Source organism: Panthera leo, chromosome A1 (assembly GCF_018350215.1).
Source record: "Panthera leo isolate Ple1 chromosome A1, P.leo_Ple1_pat1.1, whole genome shotgun sequence".
NCBI lineage: Eukaryota > Metazoa > Chordata > Mammalia > Carnivora > Felidae > Panthera > Panthera leo.
Genome location: NC_056679.1, coordinates 178,110,629 through 178,119,661, shown reverse-complemented (window position 1 = coordinate 178,119,661; position 9,033 = coordinate 178,110,629). Strand labels below are relative to the sequence as shown.

The following is a 9,033-nucleotide window of genomic DNA, read 5'->3' as shown; positions in this document are numbered from 1 at the left end:
GAAGCCTTCTCACAGAAACATGCTGGATGCTTTCAGAATGTGACAGACCAAATGCAACAACAATATAATAATTTCACCATTTGTCTCAGGGATTCAACTCTAGCTAATGATGATGAATACATATGTATTAAACTGCAAAAAAGGGACTCCACTGAATTTAAACAGGAATCTATTCTAGTAACCATGCATAACAACCCCACAACCCCTCTAAAAGAAAATAATTTGTGGTTACATTTAGCAACTAATGTATTGAACATGAGCTCCTTCTGCCTGCATAAGGGAAATAATCCACAAAAAAAACTTAACAAAATAGGGCAACCGTAGATTATTTGTTATTATTGCACCATTTCGGATGTCAGAGATTTCCTTGAATGTGTTGTTTTAATATTACTGATGATTCCAAAACTATTAATGATCTCATTGATGATATGCAGCATGAAATTGACAAAATCACCACTTCTGGAATATTACTTGGTGTCCACATTGGGGAGGTTTCATCAAAGACATCCTACACGTTCATAGAGACTCTACATGCTCGCCTGGGATCATATAACGCTTGACAAGCCAAGGACCAAATGTTCTATGTAGAACTTGTGTCACTTGTCATGCGTTTCTGCCCAGAGCCACACATACACAATCATGGCAGGGAGTGGGGGGCTAAGTTGGCTTGTGCTCTACATCCGGCCTCGGGATCAGAATTGGCCCTTCTGGGGGCACCTGGGTGGCTCAGTCAGTTAAGCATCTGACTTCGGCTTGGGTCATGATCTCTTGGTTTGTGAGTTTGAGCCCCACATCGGGCTCTATGCTGACAGCTCAGAGCCTGGAGCTTGCTTCAGACTCTGTATCTCCCTCTCTTTGCCCCTCCCCTGCTCTCACTCTGTCTCTCTATCTCTCTCAAGAATAAATAAACATTTTTTTAAAAGTTAAAAAAAAAAAAAAAGAATTGGCCCTTCAGTTCCTGACACCAAGAGGGCTTAACTTGCCTCACCTCCTTGAGCCAGACCAGGCTGGCCCCTGGAGTGGATGAGGGAGAGAAGAGAAATATGCAGACACCCAGGCTCCTAAGATTGTTCTGGATGCTCCACCCAGGACCCTCAGTCGGGACTCCAACCAGGCTCTCCACCATGGGGCTTTCCCAGCTAGGAGGTTGGATGTTGTGAGTACCCGATTTTTTTTGTTGTTGTTGTTTCCTTGCCTCTTTTCCATTAGGTCTTTTGTTTATTTGTACCTTGTAAGTATGTACGGTAACTCATTTTTTTTAAGTTTATTTATTTTATTTGAGAGAGAGAGAGAGAGAGCACAAACAGGGAAGGGGCAGAGAGACAGGGAGAGAGAGAAAATCTCAAGCAGGCTTTGCGCTGTCAGCACAGAGCCTGACACAGGGCTAGAACTCATAAAGCCAAGATCATAACCTGAGCCAAAACCAAGAGTCAGACACTTAATGGACTGACCCACTCAGGCACCGTGTGAGTACCCGATTTGATGTATTAACCCTTCTTTGTTCTTCTCTATACTTCTTTCCCTCTTTATGTTTACTATAATCGTTTAATTCCATGTATTCCCTTTCCCTTGTAATTAATAGTTCCCCCCCGCCACGAAACAGAAAGTGCTGCTGTCGTGAATTACATTTATTCAGAAAAGTTAGGAATATAAATAATAACCCCATTTTGCAGATGGGAAGAGCGCAATGAGGTGAGATCACGTGACCAAGGTCGTTAATAATTAAGGGATACAGAACTTATAATAATAATGATTGTAACATTTAGTCACTGCTTATAATGAGCCAGACACTACCGTTCTGAATGTCTACTATAAGTCATTTCATTTAATCTTCATAAAAAAAAAGTCACTCTATGCACACCCCTGACCTGGCCGCCTCTCACGCTGACAACACGTTGCTGCTGTTGCACTGCCGTGGGCGTGGGCGCCATTAGGATTCAGTAGTCCTGGGAGGCTTTCATTCAGAGGTGGGACCTAGAAAGACAGGCAGGAGGAGGGGACAAGTCGGGCATGGGTGTCAGGAAGCCAGGTGCGTCTGAAGGACAAGGAGCAGGCCAGGCCAGGGAAACTGAAGAATCAGGCCCAGGCCCCAGGATGGACGACCTCGATGCCAGGCTAAGGAAATGGGCTTTCCCTGGAGGTGGCAGAGAGCCTCGGCGGGGCTCCGAGGAGATGCAGAGGGAAGACAGACCTGCAGGCTGGAATGGAGCGGGGGGGGGGGGGGGGGGGGGGGGGGGGGGGGGGGTGCTCCAGAGAGGCCTGAGGGGATCAGCTCTGGGAGGGAGGGTTGAGGACCTCAGGGAACCTCATGGAAAAAAACAAACACGGGGAGTGAGTGGGGCAATGTGAGAGACCCGGAGCACGACGTAAAGGACGCGGTGGAGGGTTAAAGCTGAGGGATGGAGACGCGGGCCTCACGTGGGGCCCCGAAGCACCCGCACGTCTTCGCTAGGCAGGGCGACCGGGCCTCCGAGGCCAGCAGGCTGGGTGCGAGCGGCGGGTGTTGCTCGCCGTGATGCCGCTAGATGGCGCAGGCGCCCCGCCGAACGTGCCGCGGGACCCTCCACTTGGCCAAGCGTCTTGCCCAGGTGGGCGGCAGGGGTGGGTGCCTGCCTGCGGGGAAGGACTCACCCTTCTTCTCCTAACCCCCAACCACGGCCGGCGTCAGGAAGTGCCACCTGCGCAGGCCCAGGGCCCCGCGCTTCCAAGGGTCCACCCAACGCCTGGTGTCATGTTCTGTTACCACCACCTTGAAATCCTTCATAATGTGTGAACAAGTGCAGCCACGTTTTCATTTTTGCCCCAGGCCCTGCAAACATATTATTCAGCAGGTCCTACCCAGAACTTTCTGCGTACAACACTTTCACATCCTGACTCATGTATGGGTCCCACGCCGCAGGGAGGTGAGGATATGGTTCCATTTTATAGACCTAGAAACTGAGGCTCAGAGAGGTGATGAGACCCGTCCAAGATCACACACTGGTTGTTGATGAGCCCGCTGGAAGCAGCTTGTGTGACCCCCAAGTGCAGCGTCCTTTCCTGACCACATTGGAAGCTGCCCAGGGCAGTCAGGGCCCTGCTTGGGTCCAGACAAAGGCCTCTGCGCACTGCTCCCCAGGCAGCCTCCTTCAGGCCTACTCGGTGCTCAGAGGCTGAGACCGGCCTGGACTAAGGGTGGTTGTGCAGAACTGTCCCCAGAGTCTCCATTTCTTCTGGTGATTGAGAAATCCTGGGCAGCCTGGAGGAAGAGTCAGCCCTCCCGGTCCAAATGTTTAAGCCTGGTGTCTGCCTCCTGCAAAGACAGCCACAGACATGGTCCTTGGGCCATCAGAAGGACGTGCCCATCAGCATGCTGTGTGCGCACAATGACAGGAAGGAAGGGGTCTGTCTTGCCAGTGAATGAGACAGCCCAGAGCTGGAATCCTGGCTCCCCCTCTCTCCAGCTGCATGGCCCTAAGCAGGTGGCCCCTCTGAGCCTTGCTTTCATCAAAAGTAAACAGGAGAAAATTCTCAGGGTTGCTGGAGGATTAAATACTTCAAGTTGCAGGTACTCAGTAAATATTCTTCTGTTTGCTTTTGGTTTTTGTCACAAAGGCAGCTGGGTTATCCGCTCTGGAATCTCCCCCTTAGGGAATACTCTGCTGGGTGGGAGGCCCAGGTTTGGAGGGCTGGAGGGCAGAGGGCGGGAGAACTGTGAGAAATGCAGTCTGACGTGCCAGACCAGGCACCGGAGGGGAGTTGACCAACTGTGAGTCTAGAAAGAGGCCTGCACAGTGTCTTCCCTGCTGGTGGAGGCTTCAGGAGGGCAGAGGGCAGGAAGAAAACAACAAAATGATAATAATAGTTACGCTGCCCAGGTGGTCATACAATCCTAGGCTTGTTTTAAAGTCTTTTCTGGCCCTTCACGTTGCTGGGTTCTCCTCCCAGCTCCCTGAGAAGCCAAGAGGGCACTCATCACCCCCACTTTATAATGAGTGACACTTGCCCACTGTCAGGAGAGTGGCGCAGAGCCTTGGCCCAGCCTTCTGGGTTTTGATTCAATGTTCACACTGGTACCGCAGCACCAGGGCCCCCAGGCCATGGGACAATGCAGCAGAAAAGGCAGAACGACCCTCTCGTTTCTCCATCTGCCAGACCCACAAAGCTAGGAGTGGGTGCTATGGTTGGAGATTGGGCACTGGAGAACAGAAGATTGTCCTGAGTCCAGGGCCTGTGCCCTCCTCAAAGTCCCAGCTAAACCAGAATAAGAGGTTGTCCCGGAGCCTGTGGAGTCAGACAGGCTTGGGCTCCAACCCCACTGCTGCCATGTGCTTGCTGTGTAACCTCAGGTAAGTGACCCCACCTCTCTGAGCCTCTGTTTCCTCATTTTATAAAGCAAAGATGATAATAACTTACCTCACAAGATTAGCATGGTGTGGGGGAAAGTGAGTGGGTTTTATAGGAGGTCAGACTGGGTTCAGATTCCAGCTCTGCTATTTATTAGCTATGTGATCTTGGGCAAGAACCTTCACCTCCATCAACCTCAGTTTCCTCATCTGAAAGAGGAAGATGTTGAGACCTCCTACCTCAGGTCTTAGAACTTAAATGACACAAAGCTGTAGGCACCTTGCCTGGCCTATAGTCAAGTCAATAATGTTAATCTCCCCAGGACAGAAGGAGGGGAGGCTGGGGGTAGCTGCTGCTGTATTTCAGTAGGGAGGACACCCCAGGACCAGGCCTGGCGCCTGCCCCGGCACCCATCCACCCTGAGCCCCGGGCAAATCTGGTGCCCACAGCATAGTCAGCTCAGAAATATTCCCCGCTGTCAGCAGGTAGTCTTTTGGGAATAATAGTTGACATTCAGAGAGAGTGGGACATTAACCAGGTGACATCAACAATGGACAAACCGTGAGTTATTTGTAAACCTAGATCTGAGAGATGAAACCTCATATCTCAAGATCTAAGAACCTTTGAAATGCTCACTTACTCCTTCTCACAACGGTCTGACACCAAACCCTGAGTAAAAACAAAATCTCAGAAACGAGGCGAGGATGGGAATTATGGATTGCCAAAACGAACAGGGCCTCTGTCACATTTCTGGGCTTCATGCAACTGCTTTTCTTCACTAGGCAAAAAGGGTAGCAAATTTGTACCCTGGAGTCACATAGCCTGGGTTCAATCCAACCACTTCCTGTCTGCCTATGCCTGAGTTTCCTCACCTGTAAAGCGGGGCTGATGATGACACCTATCATGGTGTTAAATTTAAGAATGAACACATTAACTCGGGGAGAGCCCTTAGAAAAACATCTGGCACATAGTAAGGACTCAGTTATAAAAAATAGAATAATAATCATAATAATTATTATATCTGTGTAACAGTAATTATCCTTGTTGTTGATTCTATTCAGTTGTGCTCCATAAGAAGGCTGCCACACGGTGTATCTAATAAAATCCCACCTGCTTAGCAAGGCCTGTAAGGCCATTCACGGCCTGCCCCCTCCTCCTGCCCACCCCCAGCTGCAGACACTTCTTTCCCAGGAGTTTATATTCAGCCAGACCAAGCTATAGGCAGCTTCATTTGCAGCGTTTCCTACGTCCACGCCATTGTGCACACTGCCCCTCTTCTCAAAATGCCTTTTCCGCCCAGCCCATGGGCAAACCTCACCTCATCCTGCAAGGCCCCATGTAACTGTCACCTCTTTCAAGAAGGCTTCCCAGCCCTGAGCGTGGCCGACCTCTCCTTCACTGCACATTCCACATCAGAGCACCTGCTCCATGTTGCCGTGTCCCCGTCCCCCAGGACTGCAAGCTCCTTGAGGAGAAGGCCCACATCACACATATCCAGGGCCTCCTTCAGCGCCTACACATAGCAAGCACTCGGGAATTCTTTGCTAAGTGAACGCATCTCTCGCCAGCACCACTGAGGTTTTAATAACTTGGAGAAGTGCACTACCTTGGACGTTACTACTGAGTTCACATGAATGGCCAGGAAATGACACCTTCTCTTCCTCCACTGGGTTTTCCTTAGAGCCAGGCTGCCCCCAGGCTTCAGTTCATGTACATGGGGGACAGCAGGAGGCACATCTTTTAAACTACCCAGGAGTGCTTCCACTTCCTGCTGGACATGGTCCCAGGTCCCAGGCTTGGTTCTTTATGGGACTCTTGGACTACTGGTAACAATCCAGAAAGCTGGATCTTGACACCCCCACCTCTTGCATGAAAATAAAGCCCTAGGCTGAGATCATGCAAATGGTAATCAGGGAGGAGGCAAGGAGGGGCTTGATTTACAACTAGCCCTTGTGCACAGAGCAGCCCTGGCCTGAAGGTGTTGGTCAAAATGATGGGGACAGCCTGGGGAGCTGTTTCTCAGATTCTCTGGGCAGTTCTAGAAAACAACTGAGAACACCACCACCCTGTTTTTGGATATCTTCTTTCTGTCCCTGTTTATGTTGTGTGACATCTGGTGGCCTCCCCTGTGGAATGAGGACAAGAACTGGTATTTACTGAATACCTACTATGTGCTAGCCACTGTACCAGGTACTTCACACACTCCAATCCCAATTTTCCCACAGCTAGTGCATGCCAGAGGGAGAAGGCTACATGCAGGTCTGCCTGATTCCAAAGTTTACACAACGGTACCTTCCCCTAAACATCATCAAACAATCTAACAGCCCACAGCATGACCTGGTGGTTAAGAGGGTGCATTTAGAACCAAGCCAACTTTGGTGCCAGCTCTGCCACTTATTAGCCATGGGACCGTGGACAAGAAACTTAACCTCTCTGTGCCTCAGTTTCCTCACCTGTAAAATGGAGGTATGGTGGCCATGGAGATGTGCTGGTCAGACTTCCTTCAGGAGAACTTGCTTGACCACCTCATGCATAAGGGTTGAGAGTCAGGTAACAGTGTTAATGTGACCATCCCACTCCACCCCCAGAGAGAGAGACCCTGGGGATGGCTGCTGTTGGTCTAGGCTGTGCTCAGCCAGTGTCTGAGCATGGAGGGCATGTTAGTTCCAGCCCATTCCTGCGGGACACCTAATGCTTCTAAGGAGCAACTTTTGCACAGAGACTCCCATCAGCCTTGCTGTGCACTTCTCAGAGCTGCATTGCTGTCTAAGTCTCTTGCTGCCCAGCCTCTCCTGTCCTCTCTCCTTTTTGCAGCTCTCAGACCTATAGCAACCCGCCCCTTCTATGCTTCACAGGTATCCTGTCCTCTAAGTCTCTGGCTCAGCTAACCGCACCTTGGCCTATGCTTCTTGAAGGACAGGAACTAGCACAAACAGTAATAACAGTGCCTGTGTCACAGAGCTGTGAGGAGGCAACGCATTACCTCATGCAAACTGTTCAGGACGGTGAGCACACCTCAAGTGTTAGCTATTACTGTTGCTACAAATGACATGCACTCACAGATCTGTCCCATGCAGTGCTGTGGTGTTCCCTTACAGACCTAAAGAAAATAATGGAATCTTAGTCCAAGATGGTGTTTCTCATTCCTCTTAAGCCAGTTTCAGCCAGGCTACCAAAATCACCTCCCTCAGACGCACATATATGCAGGAAGTCAGTAGGAATTTATTCAAGGACTAGCTCACACTTTTGACCAAAGAGACATTGGCCCTACTGCTGAATCGACAAGTTGGACAACCCAACCTAAGGCTGACTATTCTCCCTCTTGGAACTTGGGCAATGAGGATTGGTGTAGGTGATCTCTGTGGTCCCAACCAACCAAAGCGTTCTAGAGTGAGAACATCTGTCTGCCTATGCCACCACAGACACAGTCCCTGACGTCAGCCATGTCTTTTCTTGTCACCCACTCTGTTCTGAGAGAGGTGTCTCCTGGGAGTGTGTGAAGGCCCCCAGGCCAGTCAGCACTGGGCCCAGCTGCCCTTTTTGTCATATGGAGACAACAGCCAACAGACAGAGGAGTGAGGGCCAGAAAGAGCGGATAAGGCAAGCGACTTCCACTCACTGTGGCCTTGTAATTTATACAGTAGGTACTGGGAAAACTTGCCCATTTCCACAGAAGGTCATCCCACCTATTCCCCTTCTCTCCTCCAGAATAAGCCCCCCTGATCTGGGGGTGCTCAGGTGGGACCGAACCCAGAAGTTTTCTTTCCAGTGGCATTCCCTGACATCAGTGCTCCCCACAGGGGCTCCCCAGGAGAGGGGCCCCGGTCTCCTCCTTCCTCTGAATCCCCCTGCTCCCCAAACATGGATTCCTTACTCACAGGAACGGCTTCCTCCAGACAACTGTGCCGAGGGTCCACCGCTGACCCTCTTCAAGCTTGACGGATGCCCGACAAAGCAGGTAAGCAGAGAAGGTGGGATACTAAGAGATAGTAGGAGAGTGGAAGCTGGCTCTCCTCCCTTACAGAAGAGAAGTGCAGCTGGCTTTAGGGGAGAGTCACACAGCAGGAGGGCCTTACTTCCTACCAAAAGGACAGAAAATCAATGCCTCAGGTCCCCTCCTGAGTCAGAGGCCCAAACCAGGGGCACTGATCACGTAAACATCCTAAAAAAGGCTGGGGCAGGTCAAAGGCTCTCCCAGAGACAGGGGGCCCTGAGCAAATTCATCTTTCTTTTAGAATGTATTAGTGGTAACAGAAAGGGGCAAAGTCAAATAACTAGACTTGAATAACCTTACATTTGTTGCCCATCCACTGGGAACTTCACATGCACTCTCTCATTAAGCCTCACAACAACTCAATAAGGTAGGTATTATCCCCTTTCACAAATGAGGAAGCGAAGGTTCCCTGAGGCAGAGGGATTTATGCAAGTTCACAGGGCCACACGTGGTGGCACTGGGTGAACCCAGTCAGTTCTGCCTCCATGCCAGCTCTGCCAAGCGGGAATAGGGTACCCGCTCCAGGATCCATCTTTCCTGGCAGCCACATGTCTCCTGTGCCTACCCTGTCCCCCTCATTCCCACTCACCCCAGCCAGGCACTGTACGGTCATCACCCTAACCAACCCCAAGGAGCTGCCTCACCCACGGACCCGGGCTGCCATTGGAAATTCCTCGTAGAGAGGCGCAGTGTGAGGCAGGCAGACAGACAGA

General features: G+C 50.7%; 1 long non-coding RNA gene across 1 annotated transcript; it reads right to left on the bottom strand.

Annotated features, from left to right (window-relative positions):
• Positions 1-1,705: 1,705 nt before the first annotated feature.
• LOC122224712 lies at positions 1,706-8,297 on the bottom strand. The gene is made up of 3 exons (XR_006204895.1): positions 8,205-8,297; positions 6,780-6,851; positions 1,706-1,974 (listed from the first exon to the last, which is right to left on the bottom strand). It is a non-coding gene; the product is annotated as an uncharacterized LOC122224712 (long non-coding RNA).
• Positions 8,298-9,033: the final 736 nt, after the last annotated feature.